This window comes from Colius striatus, chromosome W (assembly GCF_028858725.1).
Source record: "Colius striatus isolate bColStr4 chromosome W, bColStr4.1.hap1, whole genome shotgun sequence".
Lineage (NCBI taxonomy): Eukaryota > Metazoa > Chordata > Aves > Coliiformes > Coliidae > Colius > Colius striatus.
Window position 1 is genome coordinate 8,854,211 of NC_084789.1, and position 21,983 is coordinate 8,876,193.

Here is a 21,983-nt window from a genome sequence, read left to right on the forward strand (position 1 = left end):
CCTCTGGGGTGCACCCCCTGGGGTGGGTGCCAAGGTTGGGGGGATGGGGGGGAGCAACAGGGATTCTACCCCTTCCGTGCTGCTCCAACACCACCCCCTGCTACGTACCTAAGTGCCACCAAGGCGGAAGGGATGAGTGCTGGGACCCCCCCCACTCCACTGAGACCTCACCACACTTCCCAATGAGCCCCAACAGCTGCGGCGTCAGTGAGAGGCAGAACTGGGACCCTGAAACACCATGTTGGCATCAAACATCCCCCTGGGGGGCAGACAGGGAACCCGTGGGCTACAGCAGGCAGGGAGGAGGCCTTAGGGCACGTGGTAGGTGGATGTGTTCTTGGGCTCGGTGCTGGGAACACACCAGTCCCCCACCTCCTGGCTCGTCTGGTAGTGCTGCCATGTCAACTTGTTGTACACAGGCAATCGTTCCACCGAGTCTGTGGACAGGACCTGTGGGAGACAAGGGGCTGGAGACAGCCCTGCACCACCCTCGCTGGGCCTGGGGACTCCCCATCCTGGGGTAAAGACCCGCCTTCAGGTAGATGACAGTGTCGGTGCCAAAGCCTTCTATAGAGAAGAGCTGCAAGTCCCCCTGGAAGTACTTGGTGGAGTGAGGTGGGGTACGGGTTCCCCAGTGCTGAGGTCAGCACCCCTAGGAACCCTGACCCTCCCCATGCACCCCAAGTAGCTCCTGTGTACCCAGGAGTGTCCATGTTCCACCTCCAGGCACCCACAGTGGTCACTATACACTCACACTTCCCCAGGCACCCCAGTGTCCCCACGCCACCCACAGGTATTCCCAAGATCTCCCCAAGCTACCCAAAAATGTCTCCATTTACCACCCCATGCCCCCTCAACCCCCCCATGCACCCCTCCAAAGCACCCTGAAACATCCCACATCACCCCCAAACATCCCCACACCACCCCCAGCCACTGACCTGTCTCACGCCCTCACCATCTGCCCCAGGGCCATGCAAGACCCCCATGGCACCTACCAGAGGGGCACCAGCCAGGGGAGCCCCCCCCTTTGCCCAGCTGTAGTGTGGGTGCTGTGGAGTACATGTAGCTGAAGAGACGGTTGATCTTGCGCAGGGGGACACCCATGCCCCAATCACTCATCTGTGGAACATGGCGAGGGAGGGGGTCACAACCCCGCTCCGGGCTCAGGGACCCCACTCTCACCCAGCTGGCACTGGTGGTCTCTCTTATACACCTTGATGGAGAGGGCCTTCTTACCCAGGGCCACCATCACCTTGACAGGTGGCAGCCGTGGGCTGCTCTCATGGCTCTCCACAATGGCTCACATGCCGTTCTGAGGGCATGGAGATGGCTACAGGTTTAGGGGACCTCCTCCACCACAACTCCCATCCACTCTCCCACCTGGCTGGGGATACCTTGAAGAGCTCAAAGAGCATGTGGTAGAGATGGGAGGGGACATAGACGATGCTGATGGGCTGCTGGGAGTTTCTCACTGCAGGAAGGAGAGAAGCTGTCAGCATCCTCATCCTCCCCAGCCCCAAACGAGCTACCTGAGAATCCCCGCTGCAGGGACCCTCCCCTCGGCCTCACCGTTCACCTCCTTGATCTCCAGATCAGATGAGGATGTGTAGTACTTGTCACACAGGAGCTTGGCCATGTTGTAGGCATCTGGGAGGGTAAGGCAGCAGGGTCAGCACCCCCAGCACCACGGCAGAAGGAGCCCTTGAGGCCTCTCTCCTCAAATATTTTCCACCCTACAGATCCAGGAAGTTTTTGGGGTCCTCTGGAGTGATCCCAAAGTACAGGGCACCATGGACACATTGGCTGAGGCCCACCCCAACTCATGACACGAATAGTTTCTAGTATTCCTCAGGGCAGGGGGAAGATTGGGAAGACCTCCAAGCCCACCTCTCCAATCCATGTCCTTGCAGGGGTGGGACCCCCCAGCTCCACTGACATTGCACTACATTGGCCACATTGCAGTGCGGGTCGATGCTGCCAATCGAAATGGATGGGGGGCTGTCATGGTTTGGCCCAGCTAGCACAGCAGCACAACAGTTTCTTGCTCAGTGCTCCCATTCACCCCCACCCTTGTTAGGATGGCAGAGGCCCCAGCAAAATGGGAGTAAAAAGGTAAGCAAGGTTGTTGTGGATTGAGACAAGGGCAGGGAGGGCTCGCTGCCAATTATGGTTCTGGGCAAAACAGACTCCAGTACTCAACTTAGAGAGGAAAGTAGGAAAGTTTATTCTACAAGAAACAGAACAGAATAAAAGCAAAAAGGGAGTACGGTGATGAGAAAATCACAACCTGCACTTTAAGATCTCCCTCTCCCATCCCTCCTTTCTTCCCAGGCCCAGCTCACCGCTCCCGATATCTCTACCTCCTCCCCCTCCAACGGCTCAGGGGGGCAGGGAGTGGGGGATGTGGTCAGTCTCTCACAGATGGGCTCTGCCGCTTCTGTCTTCTCAGATGAGGATGACTCCTGGCATTCTTCCCCTGCTCCAACACGGGGTTCCTCCCCCGGAACACAGTCCTTAACAAACTTCTCTGGTGTGGGTTGTTCCCAGCAGCTGCGGCTTCTGCCGATACAGGGTCCCTCACACGGGATGCAGTCCTTGGTGAATATCTCTGGTGTGGATTCTTTGCCACAGTTGCAGTTTCTTCAGATAGAGGGTCCCTCCCTTGAGACGTGGCCTCTTCTGAGCTGCTTTCTCGTGGGTTCCCCCCCACAGTTGCAGCTTCTGTGAATGTTGGGTCCCTTCCTTGGGACACGGCCTGCTCTGGCCATAGTTTTAATGAAGAGTATCACTGCCCTTGGCTCGGGGTCTGTGATGAAGAAGGAGAAAGAAGCCTCCTCTTCCAGCTTCTTCTTAAAAAGTGATTGTGGAGGCGTCTAATTGGCTCAGCCCCAGAAGTGGGTCTGGCTCAGAGCTGGGGAGAGTTTCGAGCAACTACTTACAGGAGCCATCTTTACAGCCCCTTCCCCCTTACCAGAAAAGGCTATCATGTCAAACCATAACAGGGGCACTGAGTGAGAGACTGTCATGGTGCTTCTTTGCTAGCTGGGCCAAACCACGACACTTGTCGTCACAGTTTCTCACTGAGCGTGACCAAACCCTGGAGTGTGGCTGTGCTGGTTCATGAGCATGACTGGACTGAATGTGCAGTCCACTATCAGTAAATCCAGAGTCATGATAGTTCACAGGAGGTGAACACGCCTGACTGATCGTGGCAAATTGGGCATCACTCAGAATTTAAACCCACCCACACCTAACCTCCCACCTTGGTGAAGAGAATTAGAATTTTCTGCCAAACCACTCTGTGCCAGGACACTCCCCCCTTCCCCAAAACCTGCTGCCCCATGAAATCACCCTGTGCTTGGCAAGGAGCCCAAGGCTGTCCCACCACCCTGCGGGCACAGTGGCCCTTGGGGACATGAGGGTCAATGCAGGCCAAGGTCAGCACATGCATGACAGTCAGCCCCTGGCACTGGCAGAGCCCAGGACACTGCACAAACAATCAGTCACGTGCTGGCACTGGGAGAAGGTTCACACTGCCCAAGCTGGCAGGGGGACGTGGCACTTAAAGGGACACCCAGATCCCCCCCTTACTGGGGACATGGACCCTCCGGCCATTGGGACTCGGCCCTGTTGTGGGGCAGGAGGCTGGGACAGGACATGGAGATACTACTGGTGATCCCATGATGGCTGGGGACACCTCGCTGGCATGGGGATGTCCCCAAAAGGCCTGCAGCTCTTGTCACCTAAGGGTCTGGCACAGGACCAGAAGGGGGCTGTCCTGCAGCCACCCCTCCCAGTTGCCAGCAGCTCCTCTGGGAAGGACAGTCTGTGTCAGCAGTGAGACCTGCAGTGGCAGTCTCTGGGACGATGGCAGGAGTGTGGCGGCAACTGAAGCTGTGCAGGTGACAGTGGTGGGACCCTCAGAGGCACTCAGGCAGGTGATGGAGCTGGGACCCTCAGAGCGACAACAGCGGGACCTTGGGCTGCAGGACCCACACAAGTGCCAGCAGTGGGACCTCTGTGAGCTATAACAGTGGGGCCTGTGGTGGCAGCAGGACCTGAATGGATGGTGGTGGTGGCACCTCCACACTCCGCACCATGTGGGACTGTGGGCTCTGGGAGTGGCAGCTCCTCACTGTGGCGGTGACCCCCCCCATCTCACCAGCTCTGCACCAGCTGCACAGAGGGGGTGTGCAAGACATGGTCTGGCAGCAGGTTGATTTCCTTCATGATGTTGGAGAGGCAGATGGGCAGCTCCTGTCGCAGGAGGTCTTCTCACAGGCACTGCTGGAACCTGCAAGGAGTAGGTTCTGGCTGAGCCCTGGCTCAGTCCCCCAGCTGACTCCATGCCTGCTCCTCTGCAGTGGGGACTGGGAGCACCGAGAGGACTGGGGCAGGGAAGGCAGGAGCAGGTCCCTGCCCTGGGCTGGAGGAGGATGCTGAGAGGGTGGGAGTGTCAGAGGGGCTTAGTCCACAGAGGAGGGCAGGCTGGGTGCCCAGTGAAGCCCAGTGCAAACTGGGGCTGGAAGTACAGCTCCCCCCCCCCGAGGGGATAAGGACATGGGGATAACCCAAACCAGACCCTCGTCCCAGTGGCACCAGGGCACAGAGAGCCTCTGCCATGGGGATATGGTGGGTATCCCCAGGACAGCAGGGGGTTCCCAACCAGGAGCTGGTGTTCAGCAAGGTGGGAGGGCACAAAGGTAGCCCTGAGGCCCTGGAGAGGCACATCCCCAAGGACAGGGGACTCTGGGAACCCCAAGGCACAGCTGCCAGCCTAGGCTCGAGGAGGCAGCGGGTAAATATAGTGATGACATTAAAATCACTGGGGGGGGGGATGGCAGGAGGGGCCCAGGGCAGGTGACAGTGATGCGGTGTGGGCATCTCCACCTCCTTGGGGTATTCACCCAGGGTGCTTGCTTAGGGGGAATACAATTCGCCCATGCTGGGGGATAGACTGGGGGGCCAGGCAGGTATTTACCCACACGGAGTTATTTACCCAGTGGGGGCAGGAGGTACCCCATGGGGGGCTATTTACCCTGAGGAAGGGGGACTATCCACTCAGCCATTTCCTAAGGGAGTATTTACCCAAGTTGTTCCCCCCGTAGGTGGTTGGGGGGGGCAGAGGGGAGACACCTCCCCTCCCGCAGGTGCACACCAGCAGACCACACTCCCAGCCCGTTATTTATCCAGCAGCTGGTCTTCCCGCCGCAGTGGGCGCGGCGAGATGTTTACCCGGCCCGGGGAGCACCTGGAGGGTAACAACCCCCTTAAAACAATAACCCAGTATGGGCGGGGATATAGTTATCCCGGCCCAGATCGCCAGTGGAGCAGGTCTCTCCTGGGGGCAGACGCCCCCCCTCGTCTGTTTATTTACCGGCAAAGGGAGTGGGGTCTATTTACCAAGGGGGGCGGCACGGAGGTCCCTCCCCGGAGCACCGCCCTGTGAAATGTGTTCCCTTGATTCGTGTCAATGTGGATCAACGAATATGGATGATAATTTTTGGTAACTTTATTTGTTCTTGTGTAACTTGTTCTTGCTTTTCGTAACAGCAGCTTGACAGGTGTCCTGGAAGACTAGTTTGAACCAGGTTTTGATAAGGAGGGTGTTTCTGCTTCTTGTAACAGCAGCTTGGCAGATGTTTTGGGGAGATTAGCTTGAACCGGTTTTGCAGAGGTCGCCTGGGGGACACCGTGAGGAAGACTACTGACTTCCTCCGACGACCACCTAGGGAGGGTGAAAAAGACCCCCCTCCGAGATGGAACAAAGCATTCGTGAGAAGCAGAGGACCCTTTCCCAGAAATGATTAACATTTTTCAGCCCCTTCGAGGAAAAGCCATGAATACGTATAAGGCCTACCCTACTTAATGCGAACTCGGGATGTGACGGGTGTGCGTCCTGATAGAGCAGAGGCTCTCAGTGCACCCAGCGCTGTTTGCTTGCTCTTATTCATCCAATAAATTCCTAAACTCAACCGGAATCCTGCTCGGGGATACTTCATTTATCACAATTGGGGGCTCCTCCGGGATGGTCTTGGTTCCTGAATTCTGACTTGATTTAGGAGGGGCGCCCCACCATTTGGTGGCTCCTGATCAGGTCGGGTCAGGACTAACACCAGCCTGAACCTGAATAGGGGCAAGCAAAGAATTGGATTTTTATGAGCTCCCTTGCCGGCTGCAGCAGTTTATTTTGCCCATAATTCTGCGCGCGAAGATCCGAACGAAGACGACGGAGTCGTAAGTATTTAAGGCTTATCCCGTTTGGTTGGGTGGGTTTCGGTTGCCTGTGTGTGTAAGAGTGTGATTGATTCGGAACCTGGTTCCGAAGCGAGTGTGGAGGTCTTCTAACCGCGATTCCAATCTCCCGCGAGGGACTTGGCCGGTGAAGGACCAAAGCGATTCCTATAGTATTCGGGGGTGGGTGATAGGTCCTAAAACCCCCTGCAAGACACTCTTACTGGTAACCAAGGGCTGTAGGAATTGCCACAGTAAAATTCCTAGATGGGTCAGAAAAAGTCAAAGACCCAGGACCTAAAGAAAGGGAGCAAATTACCAGACATACCATCAGAAAGTCCATTAGGAATAATGATTAGGGATTGGAATGAAAGGGGCCCCAGAAAAGGAAAAAGTAAATTAAAATTAGTCCAATATTGTATGATTGAATGGCCAAAGAAACCTTTAAAGCCACATATCTTTTGGCCTGGTTTTGGATCTTTTGAGGACTGGATTTGCCAGGCCTTAAATATATACGTTAATTCAAAGGAACCTGCTTGTCAGGAGGAAAATGATTATGCAGGATTATGGATGAGGACTTCACGTCCTTTTCCGGCCTCAATACTTACATTGAAAGCAGATGAAAAGTTTGAGGAAGAAGAAGGGGATAAAAATGGAAAAGTAAAGGAAAAAGATGATAAATGGGAGCCACTGGATAACTTACTGCCTCCATATCCTAACAATCCACCTCCGGCAGCGGCTCCCCCTCTAGTGGCCGTAGTACCTCCACCAGCGCCACCGTTGCCCCTGTCTCCACCACCAACAGCACGGGAATTAGATCTACCTCCGGCTGCATGTACGAGCAGTAGGACTGCCACATCTGAGGGAGCTTCTCTATATCCCTTACGAGAGGTACCCCTCGGAGGTAATCAGGGAGGCATTGGGTTTGTGGCAGTCCCTTTAAATACCACAGATGTAAGAAATTTTAAGAAAGAAATGGGGACCCTATTAGATGATCCCCTTGGGGTAGCTGAAAAATTAGACCAATTCTTAGGCCCCAATACTTATACCTGGGAAGAAATACAATCCATTTTAGGGATCTTATTTACTGCTGAGGAAAGGGGTATGATTAGACAAGCTGGAATGAGAATTTGGGAAAGACAAAATCAGGCTGGACCTCCTGGGGATCATAAATGGCCAAATATGGACCCTCACTGGGATCACCAACAACCCCAAGGGAGGCAGAACATGAGAGACCTGAGAACATTAATTATCCAAGGGATAAGAGAAGCGGTCCCCCGAGGACAAAACATTAATAAAGCATTTAATGAGGAACAAGGGAAAAACGAATCACCAACGGAATGGTTAGAAAGGTTAAGAAAAAGTTTACAAATGTATTCTGGAATAGATCCAAATACAGTGGCTGGGACTGCACTCCTTAGAACACAATTTGTAGCAAAATCATGGGGGGATATAAGAAGAAAATTGGAAAAATTAGAAGACTGGCAAAATAGAGGGTTAGAGGAATTGCTTAGAGAAGCTCAAAAAGTCTACATAAGGAGGGACGAAGAAAAGCAAAAAGCAAAAGCAAAAATTTTTGTAGCAGCCATAAGAGAGAGTAAGAAAACTGAAATCTCATCTGGGGAGAAAGGGAAAAAGAAAATAGAGATGACACCCCAGGGACGACCTTCTAGAGAGAGGTCTGGTATTCCTGTCTGTTACTACTGTAACAAGAAGGGGCATATTCAGAAGAACTGTAGAAAACGGGAACAAGATGAAAAAATGTTTAAAGAGGAATAGGGGAGTCAGGGGCTATATTTGTTGGGGACGTCAACATCAACAGAGCCCTTGATAAAATCACTAATAGGTCCCCATAAGGAAGAAGTTTTATTTTTAGTTGATACGGGTGCTGAAAAGTCAACTATCCAAAAGCTCCCAAAAGGGATAGAAAAAGAGAAAAATTATATTTCAGTAATTGGGGCAAAAGGAGAACCCTTTAAAGTGCCCATTTTAAAAGATGTAGAAATAGAGTCAGAGAAGAAAATTTACCTTAATGATTTGTTGTTACTCCCTGAAGCAGAATATAATTTACTGGGGAGAGATCTGATCCTGAAATTAAATCTAAGCATCCAGAGTCAAGGGGACAAGTTACAAATTAAGTTATATCCCCTAACACAAGAAGATGAGAAAAATATTAATCCCTTAGTATGGTATAAAGAGGGTGAAACTGGAAAAATACAAATGGACCCCATAAGTGTTCAAATAATAGACCCACATCGTCCAATAAGAATCAAACAATACCCCATATCCATGGAAGGTCGGAAGGGGTTAAAACCAGTGGTTGACAGACTTTTAGAACAGGGGACTTTGGAACCCTGTATGTCACCCCATAATACACCTATCCTCCCTGTAAAGAAACCAGATGGATCATATAGAATGGTACAAGATCTAAGGGCTGTAAATCAGCGAACCATCACTAAATTCCCTGTGGTGGCAAATCCTTATACTCTATTGAGTCATATTTCTCCAAAATATACTTGGTATAGTGTGATAGATTTAAAAGATGCATTTTGGGCTTGTCCTTTGGACGAGGGGTCCAGAGATTATTTTGCTTTTGAATGGGAGGATCCTGAGACAGGACGAAAGCAACAACTAAGATGGACTGTGCTGCCACAGGGGTTTACGGAATCACCAAATTTATTTGGACAAACTTTAGAAAGAATTTTGCAGGATTTTTTTAATACCCAAAGAAATTAAATTATTGCAGTATGTAGATGATCTATTAGTGGCAGGGGAAACTGAGGAAGAGACTCGAAAGGCTACCATAAAGTTGTTAAACTTTTTGGGAGAGAGAGGATTGAAAGTGTCCCGGTCAAAATTACAATTTGTAGAACAAGAAGTAAAATACCTAGGACATTGGCTAAATAGAGGAAGAAAAAAATTAGACCCTGAACGAGTATCTGGGATTTTATCTTTAAGACCACCAAAAACAAAAAAAGAAATTCGGCAGATATTAGGATTGTTAGGATATTGCAGACCATGGCTTGAAAATTATAGTGAGAAAGTAAAATTTTTATATAACAAATTAACTAACAACCAACTTAAGTGGCTTGCAGAAGATGACCAGAGATTTGAGGAAATAAAGAGTGCATTAATACAAGCACCTGTACTGAGTCTCCCAGACTTAGAGAAACCTTTTTATCTTTTTGTAAATACCTCAAATCAAACAGCGTATGGAGTCCTCACTCAGGACTGGGCAGGAACCAAAAAGCCTGTGGGATATTGCTCTAAACTACTTGACCCAGTAAGCAGAGGATGGCCTGCTTGTCTCCAAGCCCTAGTCACGACGGCTTTATTAATAGAGGAAGCCAGGAAAATTACCTTCAGTGCACCCTTAAAGGTGTACACCCCACATAATGTTAGGACAGTTTTACAACAAAAAGCAGAAAAATGGTTAACGGATAGTCGGATTTTAAAATATGAAGCAATATTAATAGATTCCCCTGACCTAGAATTAAAAGTAACATCTGCACAGAGCCCAGCACAATTTTTATTTGGAGAACCATTAGAGGTACTACAACACAATTGTTTAGAAATAATCGAGACCCAAACAAAAGTTAGACCTGACTTAAGAGATACTGAACTAAAAGAAGGGGAAATACTGTTCATCGACGGATCTTCTCGAATGGTGAGGGGAAAGAGAAAATCGGGGTATGCAATAATAAATAAAGGGTTAGACATAGTAGAGTCAGGACCCGTGAGCCCAACATGGTCAGCTCAAGCTTGTGAGTTGTATGCCCTTTATAGGGCCTTAGAATTATTGAAAGGAAAGAGCGGGACTATATTCACGGACTCTAAATATGCATATGGGATAGTACATACTTTTGGAAAAATTTGGGAAGAAAGAGGCTTAATTAATACCCAAGGGAAGAATTTAATACATCAAGAATTAATAATAAAAATCCTAAAAACTCTAAGGGAACCAAAGAAAATAGCCATAGTACATGTAAGAGGACACCAAAAAGGATTAGATTACCGAACTAGAGGAAATAACTTAGCAGATAGGGAAGCTCAGGAAGCAGCTCTCAGGGCTCAGACGATTAAAGTCTGTGTAGTACAAACTAAGAGAGGCAACAATGAAAAGGAACAAGAACAAAGAGAAAAGAAATTTACCCCTGAGGAATTAAATAAGTTGGAGAAAATAGGGGCCAAATTAGAACAAGGGAAGTGGATGTTACCTGATGGGAGGGAAATGTTGTCAAAAGCCCTTGCTAGACACATTATGGAACGCTTACATGCACAAACGCATTGGGGTACAGAAACCTTAAGTGATCATTTTCTTAAACAATTTGGCTGTATTGGAATCTTTGAAATAACAAAGCAAATTACACGGGGTTGCTTAACGTGTCAAAAGATAAATAAGAAAATATTTCGACAAGTAGCAACTGGAGAAAGAAAAACAGCTTATAGACCTTTTGAAAGAGTACAAGTTGATTTTACAGAATTACCCAAGGTGGGAAGGGTAAAATACTTACTAGTAATCGTGGATCACTTAACACAATGGGTAGAGGCTTACCCTGTGGCACGAGCCACGGCACAGATGGTAGTAAAAATTTTATTAGAACACTTAGTACCTAGATATGGGATAATCCAGTACATAGATTCAGACCAAGGCACGCACTTTACTTCTAAAGTAATAAAATTATTATGCCAATCACTAGGTATCCAGTGGGAATACCATACTCCCTTGCACCCACAGAGTTCAGGAAAAGTAGAAAGGATGAATCAAACAATAAAACAACAGCTAGCTAAATTGATGATTGAGACCCAAATGTCTTGGACAAAGTGCTTGCCATTGGCACTTTTGAATATAAGAACTAAACCTCACAGTGAAACTGGATTATCACCATATGAAATGTTATATGGCATGCCCTATTCCCAAGGGATGCCTCTAGAGAACAATACAATTGAGGATCAAACTATCCAGAAATATGTGGTAACCATTGGGAAAAGATTAAAAGAATTAAGGGAAATTGGGATGTTAGCCCAGACTCCACCGCTTGGATTTGCAATTCACCAATTAGAACCAGGAGATAAAGTTCTAATAAAAGCATGGAAGGAAGAAACCTTATCTCCTCTCTGGGAGGGACCTTTTCTTGTTTTATTAACTACAGAGACGGCTGTGAGAACTGCTGAAAAGGGATGGACCCACGTTTCACGAGTAAAAGGTCCAGTGAAAGAATGGAAAGTCGCATCTGAGCCTGGAGAGACTAAATTGACCTTCAGACGATCTTGAAAGAGCACGCAACAAAGGAGACTTTGTGACGGTAACTGTGAGAAACTAAGAATCAGGGTATTGTTTATTGAAAATTTATGTTGGGCTCGATGTAAAGGTTAAACAACAGAAGACAGGAAGTCGCTTATGCAAACAGCTACCAGACATCCTTGTGTGAGATAAGATAACTGCAATGGCATATATAAAACGGATATCGATTATGCAAGCAGGGGATATACTGGTCAAAAATAACCATAGGATGTTCTGAGAAACTGGCAGATGTGGGACGAACAACTCCATATAAAGACATACAAGTGAGAAATCAACTATGGAACAATGTAGGAAGACTCCTTGCTCAACAACCACCGGAAGGCAGAAAACGACCCCCTCACAGGAAAACGACCATCTCACAACACCTGGAGCACGTACAGAATACCTACATTACTTCACGTCCACGAATTTAAAATGTATAAAAAGGGACTGTTCGAACTGATCAGGGCGGCAGTTGGTGGAGCGCAGACTCCCCTGTCGTCCAGCGCTGTCTTTGCTCATATTCTACTTGCTACAATTAATAAAACTATAATTGGATTATGATCCACTGTGGTCTTAATTTATGACAATTTCCTGGTGCCGTGACTCGGATAAGGAACGGTGAGCTTCAGTCCTCCGGGGAGGCGCCCCGCGGCAATCCGCGGCCCCGTGACTGACAGCCTACCTCAACCTTACCGACGAACCTAAATACTAGAATAATGAGCAAAGGGAAAACCGGTAAAATCCCATAAAAATTCTGTGCACGGGAGTCCGGACGAAGACGCAGGACGCGTAAGTATATTGCGAATTGGTTCGCGGGTTATCCGTTCGGGCGGGATTGGGTATCCTGGATTATAACGAATGAGAGGTTCAATACACTGAACCAAGCGAGTGTGGACCCTTAAGTACTGCGTTTCCCACCTCCCGCGAGGGACTGGGCCAGGAACAAGGGGAGTGAGTGAGTGTGTGTTTGTGGATAATCCAGAAGATGGGGGCGAAGGGCAGCAAGCCTTCGACACCCATGGGGAGGGTACCTACTGTACCTAAGCATACCCCTCTGGCATATATCTTAGACAATTGGAGATATTTCCCTGAAACCCTAGGGAAAGATAAGCAGAAAATGATAGAATACTGTACTAAGACATGGGGAGGGAAGAAGATTTCTAAAAATGTCTTTTGGCCAGTCTATGGGTCAGAAGAAGATTGGATAAGACAACAATTAAATCTCTGGGTTAATAATAAAAAACCCCTTAACCCGGAAGAAAGTCAGTATGCGGAAGTGTGGCTAAAAAGACCAGTAGCTAGACTTTACCCACTGGGTGAAATAAAAAGAAAAAGAAGGAAGAAATAGACGAAATCCTTCTAACCCCCCCTCCTTACATTTCCCCTCCTGCTCCCACAACCCCTCCAGAGGTCCCCAGAGCGCCCACTCCCCCACCGGAGTCGGAACAAGAGTCTCCCCCTCCTCCTAGACGTGTAACTAGAAGCCACAAAGGGGCAGCTCAGATGTACCCCCTAAGGGAAATGCCCATGGGGGGACCTCAACCCGTGATTGGATATATTGCTGTACCCCTGAACTCGGCAGACTTAAGAGATTTTAAAAGAACCGAGATGGGAAATTTAATTGAAGACCCACTCGGAGTGGCTGAAAAATTAGATCAATTCTTGGGACCAAACCTTTATACTTGGGATGAGATGCAATCTATCCTTGGTCAATTATTTACTACCGAGGAAAGAGATATGATTAGACGAGCAGGAATGAGATTGTGGGATACCCAACATGCCCAGGGACCTCAAGCAGATATTAAATGGCCACTCCAAAGACCTAATTGGGATAATCAGGATCCGGTGCATAGAACTCATATGCAGGACCTGAGAACTATAGTAATACAGGGAATTAGAGAAGCAGTACCCCGTGGCCAAAATATCAATAAAGCATTTAATGCAATGCAAAAGAAAGATGAGAGTCCTGCTGAGTGGCTGGAACGACTAAGAAAAGTCCTTCAGCTGTATTCTGGAATGAATCCAGACGACCCTTTAGGGCAGGCGCTTCTCAAGATTCAGTTTGTGGCAAAATCATGGGAAGATATTAGAAAGAAGATTGAAAAGTTAGAGGACTGGCAGAGTAGAGGATTGGATGAATTATTGAGGGAAGCTCAGAAAGTTTACGTAAGGCGAGAAGAAGAGAATAGCAAGCGGCAAGTAAAGATGATGGTTGCGGCGGTCAGAGAGGACCGTAAAGAACGGACTAATGGACAAAAGTCTGCTGGAATAAAACAAGGGAATGTAGTAGTAAAGAAGGAACAGAGATGTTGTTTTTACTGTGGAAAAAAAGGACATATAAAGAAGGATTGCAGAGAAAGGATCAGGGATGAGGAAATATTGAAAGCGGAATAGGAAAGTCAGGGGCTCTATATTTTGGGGGACCGGAGTCATCATGAGCCCTTGATAAAATTAAAAGTAGGTCCCCATAAACAAGAGTTCACCTTTTTAGTAGACACTGGGGCTGAGAAATCGACTATTAGGCAAATACCTGAGGGATGTAAAGTATCCCCTGAAAGAGTACAAGTGATTGGAGCAAAAGGAGAACCCTTTAAGGTAAATAAAATCAAAAATGTGGTCTTTGAAACAGAAAATAAATTCGGAATGGGTGAACTCTTGCTCGTTCCTGAAGCAGAATTTAATTTGCTAGGACGAGATCTAATTGTTGAGTTGCAATTAGAAATCAAAGTAAAGAATCAAGAGCTAACAGTGTCTGCTTATCCTTTGACCGTGGATGATCAAAAACAAATTAACCCTGACGTCTGGTACTCTCCGGACACAATTAGTAAACTGGAAATCCCACCGATTAAAATCCAAATTTCTGAACCCCACATACCTGTGAGGGTAAAGCAATATCCCATATCCCTAGAAGGACGGAGAGGATTAAAACCAGAAATTGATCGATTATTAACACAAGGAATCTTAGAGCCTTGTATGTCACCCTTTAACACCCCCATTCTGCCTGTAAAGAAATCAAATGGGAAATATCGGCTCGTGCATGATTTAAGGGAAATAAACAAAAGAACTATTACCCGGTTCCCTGTGGTAGCAAATCCATACACACTACTAAGCAAGCTAGGACCCCATAACTCCTGGTATAGTGTGATTGATTTAAAGGATGCCTTTTGGGCCTGTCCACTGGCAGAAGAATGCCGTGATTATTTTGCCTTCGAATGGGAAGACATAGAAACAGGCCGTAGACAGCAATTGAGATGGACTGTGCTCCCTCAAGGGTTCACAGAGTCCCCTAATCTGTTTGGACAGGCCCTGGAAGAGCTCTTAAAAGAATATCAGGTACAAATGGGAAACGTGCTGCTACAGTATGTAGATGATCTGCTCATAGCAGGGAATAATAAGGAAAATGTAAGAAAAGAAAGTATTCGACTCCTAAACTTTCTTGCACAAAAGGGACTACGGGTATCACCAGAAAAGTTACAATTTGTGGAGGAAAAAGTGAAATATTTGGGACATTATTTGTTTAATGGGAAAAAGATATTGGATCCAGAGCGTATTAAAGGAATTCTGGAATTACCTATGCCTGTCACTAAAAGACAAATTCGGCAGGTATTAGGGCTATTTGGGTATTGTAGGCAATGGATAGAGAACTATAGCTTTAAAGTTAAATTCTTATATGAACAATTGTCTAAAGACAGAATACCCAAATGGACCCCTCAGGATCAAGAGCAGTTTGCCAGTCTCAAAAGGGAGTTAAGTCAAGCACCAGTTTTAAGCTTACCAGACTTAAAGCGGCCGTTCCATTTATTTGTTAACATACATGAAGGGACGGCATTCGGAGTATTAACTCAGGAATGGGCCGGACAAAAGAAACCGGTGGCATACTTATCAAAGCTGTTAGACCCTGTGAGCAGGGGTTGGCCGAGCTGCTTACAAATCATTGTTGCTGCTGCCTTATTACTTGAGGAAACAAATCGTATTACCTTTAATGGAGAAGTTGTCCTATATGCGCCTCATAACATCAGAGGAGTGTTACAACAAAAAGCAGAGAAATGGCTTACAGATAGCCGATTATTAAAGTATGAAGGAATACTTATAGAATCCCCTAAACTATCTTTGAAAACTATTGGAGCAGTTAACCCTGCGGAATTTTTGTACCCAGGGGAAAGTAATGAATTATTGCACGATTGTTTTCAAACAATTGAACAGCAGACACGCATTAGACCCGATTTAGAAGAAGAAGAACTACAATATGGGGAAGTATTATTTATAGATGGGTCATCACGAATAGTGGAAGGTAAACGACTGTCCGGATATGCCATTGTTAAGATGGAAAAAGGAGAGTTTAAGACAGTAGAATCAGGCCCCCTGAGTGCCAGCTGGTCGGCTCAAGCTTGTGAATTATATGCATTGTGGAAAGCATTAGTGTCACTAAAGGAAAAGGATGGAACTATATATACAGACTCACGTTATGCGTTCGGAGTAGTACACACTTTTGGAAAAATATGGGAGGAAAGAGGATTTGTTAACTCACAGGGAAAAGAATTAATACACCCGGAATTGATTCGGCGAGTTCTGGGGGCATTAAAATTGCCAAATAAAATAGCAGTTGTACATATAAAGGGACACCAGCGAGGTACAAATTATCAAGTTAGGGGAAATAATGCAGCTGACACAGAAGCAAAACGAGTGGCAGGCAATTATAATACGATTTTGACTGTGCAACAAGTACCTGTCAGTAAAAATTTGAGTTTTGAGCCTGTAGAAAAGGAAAAACTAGAACAAATGGGAGCTAAAGAACAGGATAGTAAGTACATATTGCCAGATGGGAGAGAAGTCCTACCAAAGGGCATAGCACTCGAAATATTTTCAAAAATACACAGTAAAACACACTGGGGAACCCAGGCGTTAGTTGATCACTTCAATCGACAGTTTGCCTGTATAGGCGTATATAACATAGCAAAAACGGTCACAGCAGCCTGCGAGACCTGTCAAAGGGTAAATCGAAACAACATGAGACAAAAACCTCTTGGAGGACGTTCCCCAGCATACAGACCCTTCTCACACATACAAGTGGATTTTACTGAACTACCTAGGGTAGGGCGTTATAAATATTTATTAGTAATGGTGGATCATTTAACACATTATGTTGAGGCTTTTCCTACCTCCAAGGCAACTGCTAACCAAGTTACTAAGATGTTACTTGAACACATTATACCTCGATATGGAGTGCCTGATGTAATCGACTCAGACAGAGGAACACATTTTGTGTCAAAAATTGTTAGGGATCTAACAGAAAACTTGGGTATTAAGTGGGAATACCATACACCATGGCATCCACAAAGTTCGGGAAAGGTTGAAAGGATGAATGGAGAAATCAAAACTACTTTGACTAAATTAATGATAGAAACCAAATTATCATGGATTAAGTGCCTACCTATGGCACTATTAATTCTCAGAACCAGGCCCCGAGCAGATGTAGGAATATCAGCATTTGAAATGGTGTATGGAATGCCCTATAGAATTGAAAGCCCACAAACAAATGTTTTAATTCGAGATCGTGTAATTAATGAATATGTTTCGCAATTAGCAGAACATCGTAAAGAGCTTTGGGAACATGGATTGATTGTGCAACGACCCCCATTAGACCTAAAAATTCACAATGTTAAACCTGGCGATTGGATATTGATTAAAGTGTGGAAGGAAGAAACCCTAAAACCCAATTGGGAGGGACCTTATCTTGTTTTGCTTACAACAGAAACGGCTGTTCGAACTGCTGAGCGTGGATGGACTCATGCCAGTCGAATTAAAGGTCCAGTGACAAGACCCCACTGGAAAGTAATCAGTACTCCAGGTGACACCAGGATAACTCTGAAAAGATAATACAATGATAGAGACTTTATTTGATTATTTTGCTGAGTTACCTTTTGCTGTAAAGTGTGTATTGTTGTTTATATTCGCAATAATTTTTTCTTTGTTTATCTATTATATATGGAAACATACAAAGTGTGGTGAGGGAAATTGCTAAACTTATGTGACCATACAATATTGAATATAGAAGATATGAATATATATATACAAGATATATGAATTAAATGAATCACAATTGCTATCCATTTGCTTGTTTTAGGTGTAAAGTATGCCAGGATAAATGGCAGACACATTGTGAATATTAAAGTTCGCACACAGTATTGGAGAATCTAAAGAACTTTCATTGAGCAAAGTTAAAACAATTCCAACAAACCAGTTCCCTTTTGTAGCAAAAACCTTGACTATAAAGTGCAGAAGGGGAGTGCTAACTGTGTCTTGCTTTGTCCCATTAGTTAAAGCTGCGAAGTGGGAAGCCTATGTAAACAGGCAGAAAGCCCGAAACAGCTGTTCTCCTGAAGAATTCCCCTGCTGCCAAGAAGATGGTATACCCCGTGGCTCGAAGCAACCGAGTCGACGGGCGAGGCAGAGGAGAAACAAACCGTGGAGAAAGGAACCAAAACAATGGGATGCAAATGCAACCATGGTCGAACTTCCCTAGGACTGGTAAAATTATATTTAAAATGGTAAAATTGACAAATACCGTTTTTCCTGGTATACTGTTAGTTTTGATAATGATCTTAACTCAAGCAGATGGAAACCCCCATGAGCCGATGCTCTGGAAACTATATAACCTACAAGAATCTAAACTAGTCCAAAGTCAAACCTCTCCAGGAGACTGGAATTTTACTGTGCCATTAGTCTCACTGATTCCTGTCGATATTAAAAGAGGTTGGGAGGAAACGTAAGCCAACTCTAAAGCATTCTATGTGTGTCCAGCTTCCAACCCTGGGAAGAGTTATTGTAATTATCCAGGCCATTATTATTGTGGTTATTGGGGGTGCGAGACAATAGCCTCAGATTGGAAAACAGCAGGAGATAGATATATAAACATTACTTGGGGTCCCCCAGGATGCAGTCCACCACAGCATGGATCTGACGGCTCCGGGGTCTGGGGGTCCGTAAGGGGAATGAAATCATCCCCATCAGAATGTGATAAAATAGAAATTAAAGTCAAGCAACCCCAAGATGACACATGGTTAATTGGCCGTATCTGGGGAATTAGATATTGGGAACCAGGAACAGATAGGGGAAGTTTCTTTAGAATAGTCAAAGAAAAGCTTCCTCATGATCCTTTGCCAATAGGACCAAATCTGGTCCTAAATCCACCCACTCTCCCTAAAGAGAAGCCAATGAGACCAAATCTGGTCCTAAATCCACCCACTCTCCCTAAAGAGAAGCCAATGAGACCAAATCTGGTCCTGAATCCACCCACTTTCTCTAAAGAAAAGGTTGCCCCCGTAAGTGTCACAACCACTTCTCCAAACTCCTTTTCGGAAACAACTAATGACACTGTAACTGAATTCTCCTTATCCAGGAATGCAGGGTTGTCAGAATCCAAGGACCCCTTATGGAATCTAATGCAAGCCTCTTATCATGCTCTTAATGAAAGCAAACCAAATTTAACTAAGGAATGCTGGTTATGTTATAATGTTAGACCACCGTATTTTGAAGCAATTGGAAAACCAGGTAAAATTCAATGGTCTAATGGTTCAAACCCACGAGAATGTCCATGGGATGACCAGAGGAATCATACGCAAGGAATTACTATTCAATTAATAACAGGTCAAGGAAAATGTATAGGTACAGTGCCCGAAAAATATCAGCCCCTGTGCAACCGAACAGCCACTAATATTAATATAGAGAGACACAAGAACCAAAATGACAAATGGGTTATCCCGACACCAGGAGCTAAGTGGGTTTGCTCAGACATCGGAGTAACGCCTTGTTTATCCCTAGATGTGTTTAATCAATCTCAGTTTTGCGTACAGGTGATTATTGTTCCTCGTCTGATCTATCACACCTCTGAGGAGGTGTTGCACCACTTTGAAGGAAATCTGAATAGACAAAAACGAGAGCCAATTACAGTAGTAACCTTAGCTACGCTGCTGATAGCGGGCGGAGTTGGAGCAGGTACAGGCATAGCCTCCCTAGTAAAAGGTCAGGAATTACAAAGTTTGCAGATGGCTGTAGATGAGGATTTAGCAAAAATAGAACAATCTATTCAAAGTTTAGCCACTTCAGTAAAGTCTTTATCAGAAGTAGTATTGCAAAACAGAAGAGGATTAGACCTATTGTTCTTAAAGGAAGGAGGGTTATGTGTAGCTCTCAATGAAGAATGTTGTTCTTTTGCTGATCATACGGGAATCGTCCAAGACACAATGTCTGAACTTCGGAAAAGGTTAGATCAACGTAAAAAAGATCGTGAGGTGGGCATATCATGGTATGAAAACTGGTTTAACGTTTCACCTTGGCTAACCACTTTGTTATCTGCTTTAGCAGGACCACTAATTATATTGATTCTGGGGCTTGTATTTGGACCATGCATATTACGCTATATTTTAGATTTTATTAAGGATCGGTTTGACGTAGCTAAATTACTTATTCTAACCACGAGATCTGAGATAGAGTATAACAGTGTATCTACTAATGAAGATGAAGATGATAAAGATTGTTGTGAATGTGTTATGCCACGTGAAAACTATGATTGTAATTGTAAGGCATTATATTGTGAGTGTTATGATAAATGTAGGAATTGTGGAAAAAGGTTTGCTTGCAGTTCTGAAAATGAAAATAGCGTCTAATAAACAATAATAGGATAAAAGAAAAAGGGGGGATTGTGAGAAACTAAGAATCAGGGTATTGTTTATTGAAAATTTATGTTGGGCTCGATGTAAAGGTTAAACAACAGAAGACAGGAAGTCGCTTATGCAAACAGCTACCAGACATCCTTGTGTGAGATAAGATAACTGCAATGGCATATATAAAACGGATATCGATTATGCAAGCAGGGGATATACTGGTCAAAAATAACCATAGGATGTTCTGAGAAACTGGCAGATGTGGGACGAACGACTCCATATAAAGACATACAAGTGAGAAATCAACTATGGAACAATGTAGGAAGACTCCTTGCTCAACAACCACCGGAAGGCAGAAAACGACCCCCTCACAGGAAAACGACCATCTCACAACACCTGGAGCACGTACAGAATACCTACATTACTTCACGTCCACGAATTTAAAATGTATAAAAAGGGACTGTTCGAACTGATCAGGGCGGCAGTTGGTGGAGCGCAGACTCCCCTGTCGTCCAGCGCTGTCTTTGCTCATATTCTACTTGCTACAATTAATAAAACTATAATTGGATTATGATCCACTGTGGTCTTAATTTATGACATAACTGAGAGTGGTGGTAAGATCATTTTGCGAAAAATTCCCTCCCTCAACACCTAAGCACACTTTGAAGATAAAGTGCTGTTACAATAAGGTAGGGAGAAACTCCACACAAGTTTAAAGGATTGTTAGGCCACGTGTTAGAAACTGAACTAAATAAACCAGGAAATCCCTTTAATACTGAAGTTTGGCAAAAACCATACGAGTCTCATTTAGCATGATTCATATGAGACCCCTGAAGAATACCCCTGCTGCCGTGAAGATGAATAACCCCGCTGCTGGAAGCACCCCAGTAGGCGGTGGAGGCAGAGGAGTAAAAAGGTGGGGTTTGATTTTGTTTGTATGGATCAACCTAATCATACATGGAGTTTCAGCCGATTCGTGCTCCAAATGCTACCAACAAGTGGCATATGGGAAACAAACGGTGTCAACTCTGGCCTATCATATCCACATAAATGCTGGGTGTTATAAAAGAACTCAATTGGAAAAATGCCAAACAGCGGGATTGACTCTTTGGGTAGCTGAGAATCTTGGCGACAAGACAGGAAGAGTAGTCTATGGCTATGGAACTTGTCCCAAGGGAGAGAAATATATATGTTTCAGCCCCTAGGCTGGGAATTCAGCGCGGAGGGCTGTATCGGCCCGGACTGGGGATATCCCGGGTGGAAGGGAGGGTCTCCCTCCCGGGGAGGGAGAGAGGGCGAGGGCTTCCCGCCCGGTGAAGGGGGGTGTTGGTTGACTGTGTGTGGAGCGGGGGGGGGGAGGGAGGTATTTACCGAAGTCCAGGAACTGCTTCATGGAGATGGGCGAAGGCGAGAACTTGCTGAAGTGCTCGATATAGGTGGGCACCCCAGCGAGCAGCCGCACGGCAACCCCAACCACCCTACCCACCTCACCCCGTCGCGCGCAAACAATCCACCCCACCGCCAATCAGCACCCGCGATCCGCCAGCCTCGTCTCCACAGCTGTAACCCCCTTCGAGCTGGGAGTTGAGCCGCCGTACTTAACCCCTCGCTGCCCGGGAGGAGGCTGATTCCGCCTCGGTCCCGGCATCGCCCCCCTCCCTCCCCCTGCTCTCCTGGGATATCGCGCCCCCCCTCCAACATTCCCTGTCCTCCTCAGCGTATTTACCCCCACAACCCCTTTCTTTCCCCAGCCCATCTTCCCCCTCATACTGACATGGAGACGAGAGGTTACAAATCCC

The 21,983-nt window shown here is 46.2% G+C and overlaps 1 pseudogene; it reads right to left on the reverse strand.

Moving 5' to 3' along the window:
* Nucleotides 1–309: 309 nt before the first annotated feature.
* On the reverse strand, nt 310–21,832 carry LOC133628605 (pyruvate dehydrogenase (acetyl-transferring) kinase isozyme 2, mitochondrial-like; annotated as a pseudogene).
* Between the last annotated feature and the right edge of the window lie 151 nt (nt 21,833–21,983).